The 14749-nt window shown below is 30.3% G+C and overlaps 1 protein-coding gene and 1 non-coding gene across 9 annotated transcripts in view; one reads left to right on the top strand and one right to left on the bottom strand.

Annotated features, from left to right (window-relative positions):
- The window catches only part of LOC129911087 (longitudinals lacking protein, isoforms N/O/W/X/Y), a 329276-nt gene that overhangs the window by 225043 nt on the left and 89484 nt on the right, over positions 1–14749 (top strand). The gene's annotated exons all lie outside the window — the stretch shown is intronic.
- Positions 4067–4137, bottom strand: Trnag-gcc (transfer RNA glycine (anticodon GCC)). The gene has a single exon. It is a non-coding gene; the product is annotated as a tRNA-Gly (tRNA).

Raw genomic sequence — 14749 nt, 5'->3', positions numbered from 1 at the left:
GCTTAAACTAATCGCTGTAAATTAACATACAATTTTTATGTTTGTAGTTTCGTAGGGTCCCTAGCCCCCACTCCCCACACTACCCATCTCGCAGTTAGTTGACCTCCAAAATTGTACTCAAAAGTCTTAACAAAATAACAAAAACGGTTATATTAGCTGAAATCAAATAGATTCGTTTATTTCGAAAGCCTAATCCCATTTTTAGGTCCCTGGGCTAAAGACCCCCTTAAGGTATCTCATAGATTTAAGAATTTTTCTCAGAAACGTTTAAAACAATTCAAAAATCCAGCATTAACCTTTTTCAGTTCTATAGTGTTACTAATTTCAGTTTTTTTTTATTTCTGCGGGTCTGGGGGTCCCGGTCCCTACACTTCACTTTTTGAACTTGAAAAACATCTGAAATATACTCACAAGCCTAAATAGAATACAAAAGGACTAAATTAAATTCTTATAAAATGTCGTTTCCAAATTCGCTTTTTATTTTTTGTACTTTTAGGGGTCCCTAGCCTTTCACATTCACATCTCCCATCTGGTACTTTTTAGGATTCTATAATTCTAAAAATAAAAACTAAAAAGTCTCAAGTGGGCACAAAGCATCTACAAAAGTTCATCGCTATTATTTGTCCCCTTTTTGAGGTCCCAACAGCCCCTGGTGGCGCTTTGCAGTGTCTCGAAATTTCCCTCAAAAGTTTTGAAAAAATGACAAAATGTTAAGCCAATTAATCGATTGACGAAGTAAAGTCAGTCATTTTTTTTTTTTTTTCTTTTAAAGGGTCTCTGACCCCCACAATTAAATGCTAGTTTTAGGAAAACTTGTGGAGCTCTAAAGCCATAAATAAGTAATTTTAAAAGAATGAATTTGTTTCTTGCAAAATAGTGTAATTTCACTTTTTCTTTACCTCGGACCCTACAGCCACCAGCTGACGCTAAAAAGACACGAACTAACTCTAAAAAGTGCAAAAAAAGTGCAAAAAAACTTTTTGTTCAAAAATTACTTTTGGGGGTCTAAGGCTGCCACACCAACTTGTTGATTAATTTTAATAACTTTCATTTTAATAGTAGTTATTGATTGCATCGGAAAAAGGTTCTTCCACAAGGCTTTTTCCCTTCACTTACCTTCTTGCTTTTCTCTTAACCGACAAAAAATTAAGCCCTTCACTTTAAATTCCAATCCATAATCCCAAAACAAAAAAAAACATAAAAAAAAACAAAGTTCCCTCAATTATTTCCAAAAACCCACAGAAATCAATGTGCATCATTTTAATTAATAGTTCTGTGCACCCGTGAGGAGCAGCCGCAAGCAGCAAAGGTGTCAAAACACTTGCCACTAATCTGTGCGAGATGCAGTGCTACCAACCTACATGTATCAGAGATATCGAATATGAATATAGGGTTATCCCCATTTCGACTAAGGAGATACATATAATCGAACATCCCTTCTTAGTTCGCATTTGCATGCAAACTATACTTCGACTGTCAACATGCAACCATATAGGTACTATAGACACAAAAAAAAACAAGAGCACTTTACCTCCCACACATCCCAATGCCTTTCGATACTTTTTTATGAGGTGCGATGCTGCCCTGAAGGCATTCAACGATTAGATTTTTGTTTTTTTTTTTTTTTTTTTTTTTTTGGCGCTGCTAAAAACGTCCATGAACCTTTTATTTTAAGGTTCCAGGCAAGCCAGGAAGACTTGTGAGTCTCCTGTTTAATAGTGCATCGACGACGATGACGACGGACGACGACGATAGAGCAAGAGCACACACCTCCTTTTTTGCCTTGCATATTGTGTTAGCTGTCATTTTTTACTGTCATCGTAGCACTGTTCGATTTGTGTGTTATGCGCTTTTTTAAGGTGTGTACACACTACACACACTCAATATAGCCTGTGGATTTTTTTTCTATACCCAGATTTAAATTGGAGAAAATAGAATATGACAGCTGTGACAATTTGAGGGAATATGGGGGGACGCACATAATGTTTGCATGACCCCTATTATGTCTATATGGTCGGTCATCTACACTATATAACGCATTATGTGACAAAAATAAAAAACGCAAAAAAAAAAGTCTAACTCACAATGACTGAGTTTGTAGAGCATTCGAAATTAATTAGGTGACATTCAATAAAGATTTTCGTTCAAATGATCTCCAACAAGCCAGCCAACAGCCAGCGTACCTAACACAAAAGACGTCTGTAAACACACAGAAAATAAAAATGTTAGTGCAGAAATGAACAAACAAATCTAATTTGACAGTTATCGTTAGCAGCTTTTTTTTTGGCGCCAATATTTGAACAGATAAATGAACGAGTGTTGGTAAATAAAATAAAAAACTGAGTGTGTTACATAAAAGAATAGTAGAGGAATAAAGAAAACAAAAAATAGTTAAATACTGATGAAGTTTGTTCAAGTCATTCAATCTTTATTTGAACTTGAACAGATTTATCGATTTTTTTATGGTAAAAACATACATTTGATTAAATTTATGGAATACTTATAAAAAAGAAATTTTAAAATATCCAAACTTCGCGAGATATTTAGGGTGAAAAGGTTGTTTTGTGAGGACAGAAAATAGGAAGATTATGAACCGAGATCGTTAAAGTTATACAAAACTCCATTAAAAAAACAAAAAAACAAAGGTAACAAAAATATATTTGTTTTTAATTAAAAAAAAATCCTGTTAAATTAAAAAGATTTTTTGTTCTATTAAACAATAAATCTTTTTAATTTTACAGGAGCAAAACAAATTACACACCTTTTCTGCAAAATGATTTTTTGTCCTATCAAAACTAATCATTTACTGTATTTCATTTCGGGAATGAATTTTAAAATGGATTTTCGATACCTAAAAAAAAACACCCTTTCAACAAAAGCCTCATTTTATTTTTGGATCTGTTGAAAAATAAAACTACTAAATTTCTTAATGTTACCATACAATTCGTTGGCATTTCTGAAATTTATTACAGAACTTATTTCCTAAACATTTTCATATCAGAATTTTTGTGGCACAATTTCGCCAATGATCCTCATCAATTTTATTCCCTGTAAATAAAACATCCTTTCCTATATTAAAATCTAGCTAAAAAGCTTGCTAATATTACTGCAATAATTTCATTTAATCACTTCACCTAAAAAAAACCCTTTTACATAAAAAAAAACGAAGATAACTTTTATTGAAGTTCATAAGCGTATCATTGAATTTTATGAAACCTGTTACAGATTTTGCATTTTGAAAAAAAAAAGCACCCTTTCACATTTAATAGGAACTAGTATTTTAAGGACTCCAGAAAATTATTTTGGATGAAAGGGTGATTTTATTTCATAAGAAAAAGATGAAATTCAAAATTATTGCTTACCAAAAAAAAACCCACACCGAAAATGGTAACATACAATATTTTTATAGACTACTAGGATTTAAAACCCCCTTACCAAACTTCTTTTTATTAATTTTTTAAAAAGTTAAAAGTTTATGTTCATTTGTTGCATCATAGCTTCTAAACAACTTATCCAAATTTGAAAATTGGGATATCGTTTTAAATATCTTGTTTGTCCCCTAGTTATAAGATATAAGACTTTTGTATGAAATTATGGCGCCCTCTAGAGGCAAAAGTCATAAACTATTTTTATTATTTTTTTTTTATATTAATATGTAAATACTTTGTCACGCCCTAAAAGTATAAAATAAGAAAATATTCTTTGATAGTTTATTCACCAAAAAAGCAAAGTTAAAAAAAAAAAATGTCAAATTAATCAATGTGTGACAGTTTTTTGAATATTTTGTCTGTACAAACCAGTTTCTTTTTTATAAATTTAGATAAAAAAAAACCCAATCAAATGCGGTTGCAATGAATTTATTTATAAATTAATTCTAATAAAGTGTTATATCTTTCGGATTAACAAAAATAATAATATTAACAAAATTCACTGGTTTTGAATTAAATATTTAAATAAATTATAAATTTATAATTTTTTTATGTGAAAATACCTAATTAAAAACTATAATTCGTGTGCTACTAGTTTTTCTACCACTATATTTTAAAAACATACAAAAAAATTTATTTGCATCGGCCGGGAATCGAACCCGGGCCGCCCGCGTGGCAGGCGAGCATTCTACCACTGAACCACCGATGCTTATTGAATAACTTTCTAATCAATTTTATTTGCCAAAAATACTTTCGTGCTCAACACTTTCACAACGGGAAAAAAATCTATTTCCGAATGTTTTCCTTTGTTTGAATTTTGATAAGATACAATGTATATATATTTAATGAAATCTTTAATTAGCAACAGCCTATCTCGCATTGATATTACCTATAGTCAAAAGCTTACACACGTGTGCGTAAGTTGATTTTTTTTTCAGGCACAAAAGCTTTCTGTTTGATAGGCACCAATTGTGAACATATTTTTTAAAGATCACATTTGGCATTTGTTAAAAAAAAAAAACTTATTTTTACAAATTTGTTAAAAACGAATAATTAAGGTTTTTTAAAATAAATTAACCTTATGACTTTGTCTCTAGAGGCCATCATATTTAATTTATGGCGATGTAACATGCCCTATATTTAGCGAACTACCAAAACCCTTCTATCGATAGATTTATGGTCAAATTACAATAAGATTTTTGGAAGTTATGATGGAACAGATGAACATTATACAATTCTATAACAATCCTTTTGACTTTGCCTTAGTTGATAAAACTATCAACAAGTTCATACGACTTAGTGTTTCATTTTGTTTTTAGTGTCAATGTCAAGGTTTTTTTATTTAACTTTTTGCTATCTACTATACACAGACAAATACACAAATTGATATTCTTGACATTCTAAGATATGACTAACAATCTACAAAATAAAAAAAATTGATTAGCAAATAAACCCTCCATATGCTTTTAACGCTTTCGCTTAAACATGTGTTTTGAGTTTATTTTTTTTTATTGTCGAGGCATTAGATAATAACAATTTTTTTATTATCTTATCAATATTCAATATTATAAGTTTATCATAAATGACCTACCTTGAGTGTTGAAACTTTAACCGATAAAGGGTTTTTATTCTGATTGATATACTTATAGATGACAAAGTGTGTGAAGTAAATAAATAGATAACACACTTTATTGATTTATTGCTTTGGAATGAGTTAAAAATAATAATTGGTAGATTTAAAATTTGAATGTTTGAAAAAAAAAATCAAAGGAATTTTATTTCGAATTTTGAAAGTAGTAGAATTTTAATGCTCGTTTTCAGACCCGTAACAGTCTTTAAAGAACCCTCAAAAAAGAAATTTAACAGCTGTTAGTTATTAACTAATGATTTCTTCGTTTTTTTTTTATAAGAATATTCTAATTGGAAACAGCAAATATTTCTGAAATATTATGTTTCAAATTTACTTATTTCATCAAAACTCAACTTAATTAATACTTTTAATTTTTTTTTTCATTCCAGGTGAGTTCGCTTTTAATAAAAAGAAAAATGTGTAAGTATAATACTTCGGAAAAAAGTTTGGTTCAATCAACACAAATCGGAAAGTTTGTGAAAAAAAAACAGGTCCGAAATGCCTACCTTGGGGAACATAATACTGAACAAACCTAAATCATTTTAAAATATTTTCAGATATCTTAGCATTTAATTAAACAACAAATTCAATTTTCTTATTGCTTTAAAAATTGCCAAAAGAACTTTTTTTTGCTCAGAATTGAAAGAGTGTTGTGTTCAAAAAATGGCAACTTTTCAAAGACTTCATTGTGCCTGGTTCGACTTTGAGGAAATCTATGGGATTAAGAAAAAAATTCATCAGCTATGGTTGTCTGAAGTCAATTCGAAATATCGGGGTCTAAAATTTTAATATCAGTTTTGCTGTTTTTTCATGTTGCAAAACTTTACAACAACATGGACCATGTTTTTTTTTGCCTCAGCTATAAACAGATACAACTTAAGTTTACCAAGTACTCAAGCTGAGCGCCATTCATCTTAGTTAAATTTTCATTCAAAATTGCTTTTTATCACTGATATTGTGCGAGTGAAAGAAGTGAAAGAAACAGAAAAAACTTCGCGTTGGGCGCCATTAACCAATTCGTCAACTAGGTTAATCTTCTGAAAAAAAAAGTATTTAGCCAATATCTGAATTAAAATAAAAATAAGAAATAATTTAAGATAAAATCACATCTCACGTTGGGCGCCACCTTTTTTGTACTCATCTTAATTTGTACTCTACAACTTTCGTATACTGTTCGAGCACGAACATTTTTGTATGAAAATTTATTTAACTGAAATCAATAATTTCAATTAATTTTTATATTGTACGGTACATTACATATCTTCACTTGACTGATGACTGTATTGAGTACTTTAAAGTACTTTTTGCTTTTATTTCTATGATGAATATATTTCAATTAATATTTACATATCGAACTTCAATATATGTTCACTAAACAGAATTCTTTTAGTAGAAGTTTACTGATGAAGTACATAAAAGTACATTAAAGTTTGTAATCAGTACATTAAATTGTTAACTATTACTGAGTACATTTAAAACTTTACTCAGAACATACAAAATTTTACTCGTTACTTAGAAATCTATACTTAGTACACAAAATACTATAATCGGTACATACAAATTTATATTCAGCAGTACATAATGCCTGTACTGAATCCAGAGAATTGATTCAGCATGTAAAAGAGCACCAAACTTTCAATTTGACAGTTATTGAGGATTTTTTTTTTTCTTAGAAAAACAAAGTACCTTGGCAATTGCAAATCAAGGTGGCTAGTATTGTCCGATTGAAAAAAAAACTAGTTCTTTTAATGATGCATGATAAAATTTCATAAAAAAAATAATCCTCGAAATGACCTTCTTCAGAAGGAATCTTTGCCTTTTTAAACTGGATTCGTTATTTTTTCTTTTTTCAAATCAAGTTTCTTTTTTGTCATCCATAAAAAAAGAAATTAAAAAAAAAAACACAAAACTAAACAAATGAATATTCAAAAATGCGTGGGATAATCAGTGGACTGGTCCAGTTTTATGCAAAAATCTTCTCTAATGTGTGATTAGAAAAAAAAAAGGACAATGAAGTTTTATAATGATGGTCAAGCAGGTAGTAATTTTTTGTTTGTCCTGAATTTTTGTTCTTTTTTTTTATTATTTTTTTCCCAAAGTATCGCTGACCATATGGGCGAGTTGTTGTATATGCCTTTTCGAATGGTCATTTCGCAGTTTTTTTTTTGTCACTTTTTTTGTTTGTTTTTTTGTTTCCATGAGACATTATAATCAGGATGTTTTATCTTTCATATAAAACATTCAAACATGCGGGAACCAAAAAATTTATTAAGATCAGGTTTTGTGGTTTTGGTGGTTTTAAACCAGGTAGAGCTAACAAAAACAGCTACCTGGTGCGTGATTAGAATTTTTTTTTTTGCAATGTCCATCACTGAAGGCATAATAGTCAAGCATAAGCAGAAGGTATTAATTGAGTTTGTCGTTTTGATGAAAAAGGGAGAATAGGTATAGTGGTCCTGGCTTCTATATTTGATGACTTTTTTATTGTAAGGTTTCCTTGCACCCGGAAATGTGTTAGACTCTTTTGTTGAGGTCTACTTTTTTGTAAGGTCATTTTATTTTAATATGGTGAGAATATTTGAATTGGTCAAATCTTCCTTGAGACTTGAAGGAACAGTTAAAATGCAAAGAACATTTTGTCAATTTTTTTTAGGATTATAGGAGTAATCGGTTGTTGGGCGCCATTCTTTAAAATAAAATAACAAACAAAATAATGGAATTATTTGAAAATTTTTACTTTTGGACATTCATTCTTTGTGTCGATTCAAAATTCAATAAACATAAGAGGTAGAAAACACATGGAAGATCACTTTTATATACAAAGTTGACTTTCTGTAACAATAGCATTCTGGCCCAATGGGTCTTATTACCCGCACATGTTTAATTTCTTTCGAAAAAATTGATTAAAATATTAGAAGTAGTAAAAACAGAGAATATAGCTCACTTGTATATGCAAATTTATATTTCTGTTGGAAAATTATTTTAGGCTGACGGGCCTAATTACCCGCACATATCTAACTTGCATCGGAAAAAAAATTCATTTAACCAGCAGAGGTAGAAAAAACTTTTTATTTATATCAACTTGCATTTCTCTTACAAAGATATTAGTAGTTGATGGGCCTAATTACCCGCAACTGTCTTGCTTCTTTTGTTATATTCAGTTAAAATTCATCAAACATAACTTAGTTTAGAAGTTATTAGGCAACAAGTCCAGTTCACAAAAATCTTTTTGAAGTGAAAACTTCTTTAGTTTATGAAACGAAAACACGAAACGAACATTCAACTTGTTATAACTTTTTTGTTTTAATAGATAGATGAATGAAATTTGTACTGTAGATAGGTAATTAAATAAACTATGTATGTACAAAATGTCTTAAATTGAAAAACTTGAAAAATACCTTTAAAACACCTGTGAAGATCTGTTGACGATGACCAGTGTAGGAAGTACCGTGTATTCTCAGCTTGAAATTTCGACATAGTTGGCTTTACAAAATTCTTATTTTTTTTCTAGACATGGTAGAAATATGATTCATACGTCATATAAAAGGTAAAATAACCTTGATATACTATAGGTTGTCATTTAAAAAAATATATTTAATGGTGTTAAAAGAGAAAAAAGATTGATTTTTTTTTTGCTTTTTTGATGAAAAATGATTTGGTTTGAAAAAAATAAGCTCTTTTTGTAGATGTTGTATACACATGGACAATATAAATATTTTGAGCTGAAACAATAAGCTTTCAGATGATATAAAATTAATATAGGCTGTCATATAAAAACATGTATTTAAAGGAGATAGAATACAAAATATGTATTTTTTTCTTTTTTTTTTTTTGCAAGAACATTTTTTTTGCTACTTCGTAGTCGTTTGGAAAAGACTCCTTTTTTGGTTACAAAAATTATTACTTGTAACTTATATGACTTCAATAATAAGTTCAAAAAAAGTATTTTACGATGATTATAGGAAAATAATGGTTTATTGGGCGCCATTTTTTTAGCGTTCAACATGAATTTGAAATAAAATTGTTTTTCTGAGCGTCAAAAAAACACGGGGAAGACCTAATAAAAATAATAAACTCTAATACTCAAAGAAGGCATCATTTTTACGTAAAAAAGCAATAAGTCGAATCCCTTTCAAATCCACCTATAAGCTTAGCACACGTGCTGAATGCTGTCAATATTTATTACCTTTTTCCTCAATTGTATTTAACGTCTTCTTTGTAATTTACACGACAAGCTTAACGTTATAGACAGACCCCTATGCCAATATACCATGCATGTATATTATTCCACGATGCATCTACATCTCCATCTCAAGAAAAAACTTCACACAGCATAAACATAAACAGCGATTAAAATTCAATAAAATCGTCATGATAATAACGATAATTGTGTAATTCATATACAGCGATTGACTATGCAGCAGCAAAAAGTGAGGGTCTAAAGGGGGGATAAACCTAATGCCTGCGCCATTACAGAATGTATCTACAAACGAAATCGTGTAATGTCATTCATTCCTTCGTAACGTGTTTCATTTTGGTTTTTTTTTTTGCTTTTTTATTATTATTTCTGTGCCATTTTGTGGTTGTGTCGATTAGTCTGCTGCTTCGTACAGAGAAAAAGAGAGTCTGTCAGTAGCTGCTAAAAAAACCGCTGCAGCAGCTACAGGGCTATAGCAGCAGTTACAGCAGCTTGAATCTATTTGTATGCAATTTGATTGTGTGCTCTGCTGTGTGCTAATCCAAGGTCGCAATTGGCACGATTATTCCTTGCACCCTCTTCCGCCTTCTTTGGCATCAAAACACCACCGCTGCTCTGCCGTCATCTCGCCGCACCTCACCGCAAAACGTTCTGCATCTGCATCTGCATTCTACAACCCCATTCTCTCTATATCTATCTTTCCGCATGCATAATATACCTTCGTTTTAGCCTGGCTGGAAACTGCTGTTACTTGCTGCTGTTGCTGGTGTACTATTGCCTTTGCAAGTTGGCAGTGCCTTGATGCATGTTTGTGCCTTTTACTTCCCCGATGCGGCTTAGCCCATAGCCTGAGGGCTATATATGTCAGAGCTAGCCCTGGCTCAGGCTCAACCAAACACCAACCAACAGATGAGGACCAGAACCGCATCGATCAGAGGGAGATGAGGAGTAGCAAAATTGGCACAAAATGCAACAACAACAACAAAAAAAAAGTTAATAATAATTGGTAAATGTAATCGCATTATTGCCACATAGAATGAGTGAATGAGCGATGATAGAATTGTTTGCCTGTTGCTGCTGCCTTTTGCCAGTTACTGTTGTTGCACATATTAAATGAGAATTTATTAAAAAATAAAAAAAAAATAAACCTATACCAGAACTATAAAGATGCAGAGATACATTCTATAGGGCTTATATAGGGTTTGAGTTAAAATACATATATGGATGATTTGTGTGGTTTTGTATAGCACACATATATATAGTTTTTTTTTATATTATTGTTTGCGGTAGTAATGGGATTCTGTCATGCTGTGGCACGAGCACACATGATGAATAATATTAATATTCACCTGAAGGGGTTTGAGAAAATTATATAGTACTTCCTTTAAATTGGATTTTAAATCGTTTTAATATTTTTTTTCTGTTTTATTAATTATGCGTATTTGAATTTTTTTCAAATTGAATTAATCCAAATTGGCAACAAGTGTAGAAAGTGACGGTAATAAGGCCTATCGGGTAGTATTGCTTTTGTTAGAGAAATGCTGTTTGACAAATTAAAGTGAGCTATTTTCCCTGTTTTTACTATCTCGAATGTTTAAATTAATTATTTTCGAAATAATTAAGACAGGTGCGGGTAATAAGGCTCTTAGGTCTGAAATGACTTTGTTACAAAATGTATATGTAAACAAATAAGCTATATTCCCCATTTTTCCCATGATGTTTAAATTAATTTTTTTCGAAATAAGTAAGATAGGTGAGGGTAATAAGGCCCACGGCTAATAATGTATTTTTTATTGAAATGCAAGTTAACACATAAAAGTGAGCTGTATTCCGTGTTTTTTTCTTACATCTGACAAGTTGAATAAATTTTTCTGAAACAAATATGATATGTGCGGGTAATAAGGCCCTCAATCGGGTCATAATGCCTTTATTGCAGAAATATATTGTCGTTAATCATATGAAATTGGGGTAAATATGTTCCCAATTTTTTTGTACCTCTAATGCTAAAATTAATTTCTTACGAAATAATTAAGACAAATGCGGGTAATAAGGCCCATAGGCCTATATTTGCTGTTTCTATGCTAATGAAGCGTGGGCGTCGAACAAGTGTTCGCACTTATTTCTGGCGCTATGGCTGTAGAGCCTTTTGGAAAGTAAACTGGATCTATAGATAAACTTGGTACGAAGTTTTTCTTGTAATGAGCACCAGCTTTTACTGTTTTACAGTGATGATAAATCAATTCCGACAGAAATGGCTTCAAACTGTTGATTTAGATGTTGTTGCTGAAAACAGCTGGTCCACGTTTTACTGTCAAGCGAAGTATTGATTATCTTTACAATTTTAATTTGTGATACTAACCAAAGGAATGCGTGATAACTATCAGACTTTTGTGTGATAGAAGATTAACCCGTGATATGCGTATTACCAAAGAACCAGTGAAATCCATGATAACAAAGGAGTAATCTTTGGTGTCCTTAAGAGCAATTTGTATTATATATCGAGGAAACCCGTGATACAAACCGAAGTATACCATTCCATGAACTAAGGTAACCTGTGATACTTAGCCAAGTAATTGCTGATTAAACCCGCGATAACTCGTTATACCAATCAATGATATATCAGATACTCACCATTGTGATTCTTGTGATATAACAGATGCAATCTGTGATACTTTTCAATCCAACTTGTGTTAAACAATGATTTTATCCATAAAACTTCCTAAATCCAACCCACAATAAATGTTTGGAAAAGAAATTTATAATTTAGCAAAGGTATCGTGATATATGTATCTCCTGATACCACTTATCTAATCTGTGATAAGTCTTCTGTGTTAGAAACTGAGTCACAGTATCCTTGTTATAATTGGAATCAATCCATGATACTTACCTGAATAATTCTTGATAGCAATAATTATTGGTGTAATAGATGATACAACCCGAGTAGTCCTTGACACAAATATTTATATCTTAGTAGCCTTATAAACATGTCGAAGTAGTTCTTGTTAAAAACAATCTGTGATACATTCTAAACCAATAATGTGAAATAAATACGGGATCAATTCGTGATATTTCCTTGTAATTCTTAATTTGTACAAAACTAATCTGTGATACTAGATTTATTTGTGATATAGATGAGAAATCACGTGATATGAACTGGATTAGTTCTTGTTAAATATAAATGCAATTTGTGATACTTTCAAATCCAATGTGTGATAAAAACTAAATCAATTCGTAATATTAATTAGCAATCCCTGATTTATACAAGATCATTTTATGATAGCAGAATAACTCGTGATACAGACCAAAGTTTTTTGTGATATAGACGAGAAGTAGTTCTTGTTACGTACAGATGCAATCTGTGATACTTTTCAATCCAGTGTGTGAGAAAACTGTGATACCGGGAAAACTCGTGATATTGACCAGAGTTGTCTGTGATATAGCCAAGAAAACCTGTGATATCTTAATTTTGCAGACTTAAAATCTCGATCTCCTATAAACTTCAAATAAAAGATACCTACAATAATAAAATAATATTCAAAATAGTCTTGAACGAATCGAAAATACATCGCATTTCATAGACATTGCTTTTTTTTTGCTTTGAATTCCAACTGAATAGTACAAATCTTTGTTTTCACCCATTAAAGTATTTCTTCAGCCTTCTAAGCAATAAAAACCAATGTCATGAAAAAACAGATAATCTTATTCATCTACTCAACAACCTCTACGATTTATGGATTCACGCATTCACACAAATCATTTATTTGACTTTACTTTGGAATCTTCATTCAATCGATCAAAGTCCATGATAAAATATCTAATTTTATGTTTTACGATGACGGAATATTTGTGTGCGAATTTAACAATTCTATTTCTACTGTCATCAAAAATTATCTATATCCAAAACCGCACATCAGATTAGCCTTTATGTTGATATAAAAAAAAACTACAACAAAAAAACCAAAGACCATTAAAATGTGTTCCGGTTCGTGTGTTTAACGTCTAGACAGATTCAATACACGCAAAAAAATAAATTTAATAAAAAAAAAAAACATTCGTCTACCAACAGATGATATTTTTTTAATTTATTTAGCTTGTAGTTTCATGCGTCACAATGACCTTCGCACAAACAAAGAACAATCCAAAAAAAAAAAAACTACCTATTCGTTTAATTCAAAGGCATTACGAGTTACGAGTACAAAAAAAAAAAAAAAAAAAAAAAAAAACCGAAACAAAATTCGCACTACTGAACGAATTAATATATACGAATAATCAACCTACCTTACCTCTTTCTACACACGAAACACCAAAAGATGATATCAACTTCTGTTTTTAATGAATGCTGCTGACTCTGATGATGGTGCTAGTAGCTAGCTGGTGTATATTAGAGAGACTTTGAGAAAATAAACTTTGAAGTTTTTTTTTAATTTATTTGCAAATTTTTGGGATTCTACTTAATTTACCTATTTATATTGACTTGAGTGGGGATTAGCATTTGATGAGCAGTCAGTCTGTTGGCCTATTTTTGGGGGAATTGTAATTAAAATTAACACCATTTGGGCATTTTTAATTTTTATCCATTTTTTTTTTTCATTTAGGAAAAATAAAGTGAACATTCACTCAAATACAAAAATAGATAGCTTCTGATAAAATTTTATTAGATGTTAAGTTTGGAGGTTTGCATATTTTATAGATGTTTTCTGACTTTCTCAAAAATTCGTCCCCTTAATTAATCGTATTAGTGGTTCTACACTGATCGACAATAATTTAAAAAATAATGAAAATAACATAATAATAAAATTAAAAATATTGCCTTTGTCATAAAAATCACAAATAAAATAAAACCATTTTTTTTTTTTGTGAAAGGGTGTTTTTATTTTTTTGTGTGAGGACTCGGTTAAAAAACGTTTTCTTCACTGATATTTAGCAATGATGAAACATTGGGAAAAGGAATTGTTTTTTTTTTATTTTAAGAAGAAGGAATTTGATGAGCATTATTTAAAAAAATCTACTAGAAAACTAGTAGGTACCCTTACTAAAATTGCTAAAAAAATTTTTATTCTTTTACTTAAATCTGATTCATATGTATAAAACTAACCATTTTCAAATTTGTGTCAGATGTTGTCACACATTTTTTCACTTCTCAAAAAAAAAAAAATTTTTTTGTGAACGATGATTTCAACGAACATTTTTGAACATAAACATCTTAATATTAATTTATAAAATATAATATTTTTTTTTTTTTAAATCAAGTTTTGTAAACGTACAAATGAATTTTCTTGAAATTTTGTTTTTTTTTGTGTGAATTTTAATTTCGTTTACCAATATTTGGTGTACCAATTTTGTTGTTGAAAAATGTTTGAAAATCTAAAAATTTTTTTTTAACGACGCCAAAAACTATAAACATTTTAGTTTCTAAAAAATTTTTGTCATTTCAAAAACTAAATTGTATACATCTTAAGAAATAAAAACCATTTCAAAAAAAGTTTTTGTAAT

Source organism: Episyrphus balteatus, chromosome 2, assembly GCF_945859705.1.
Source record: "Episyrphus balteatus chromosome 2, idEpiBalt1.1, whole genome shotgun sequence".
NCBI lineage: Eukaryota > Metazoa > Arthropoda > Insecta > Diptera > Syrphidae > Episyrphus > Episyrphus balteatus.
Note: the sequence above shows the minus strand (reverse complement) of the source record. Positions and strands in the feature narration are given on the sequence as shown.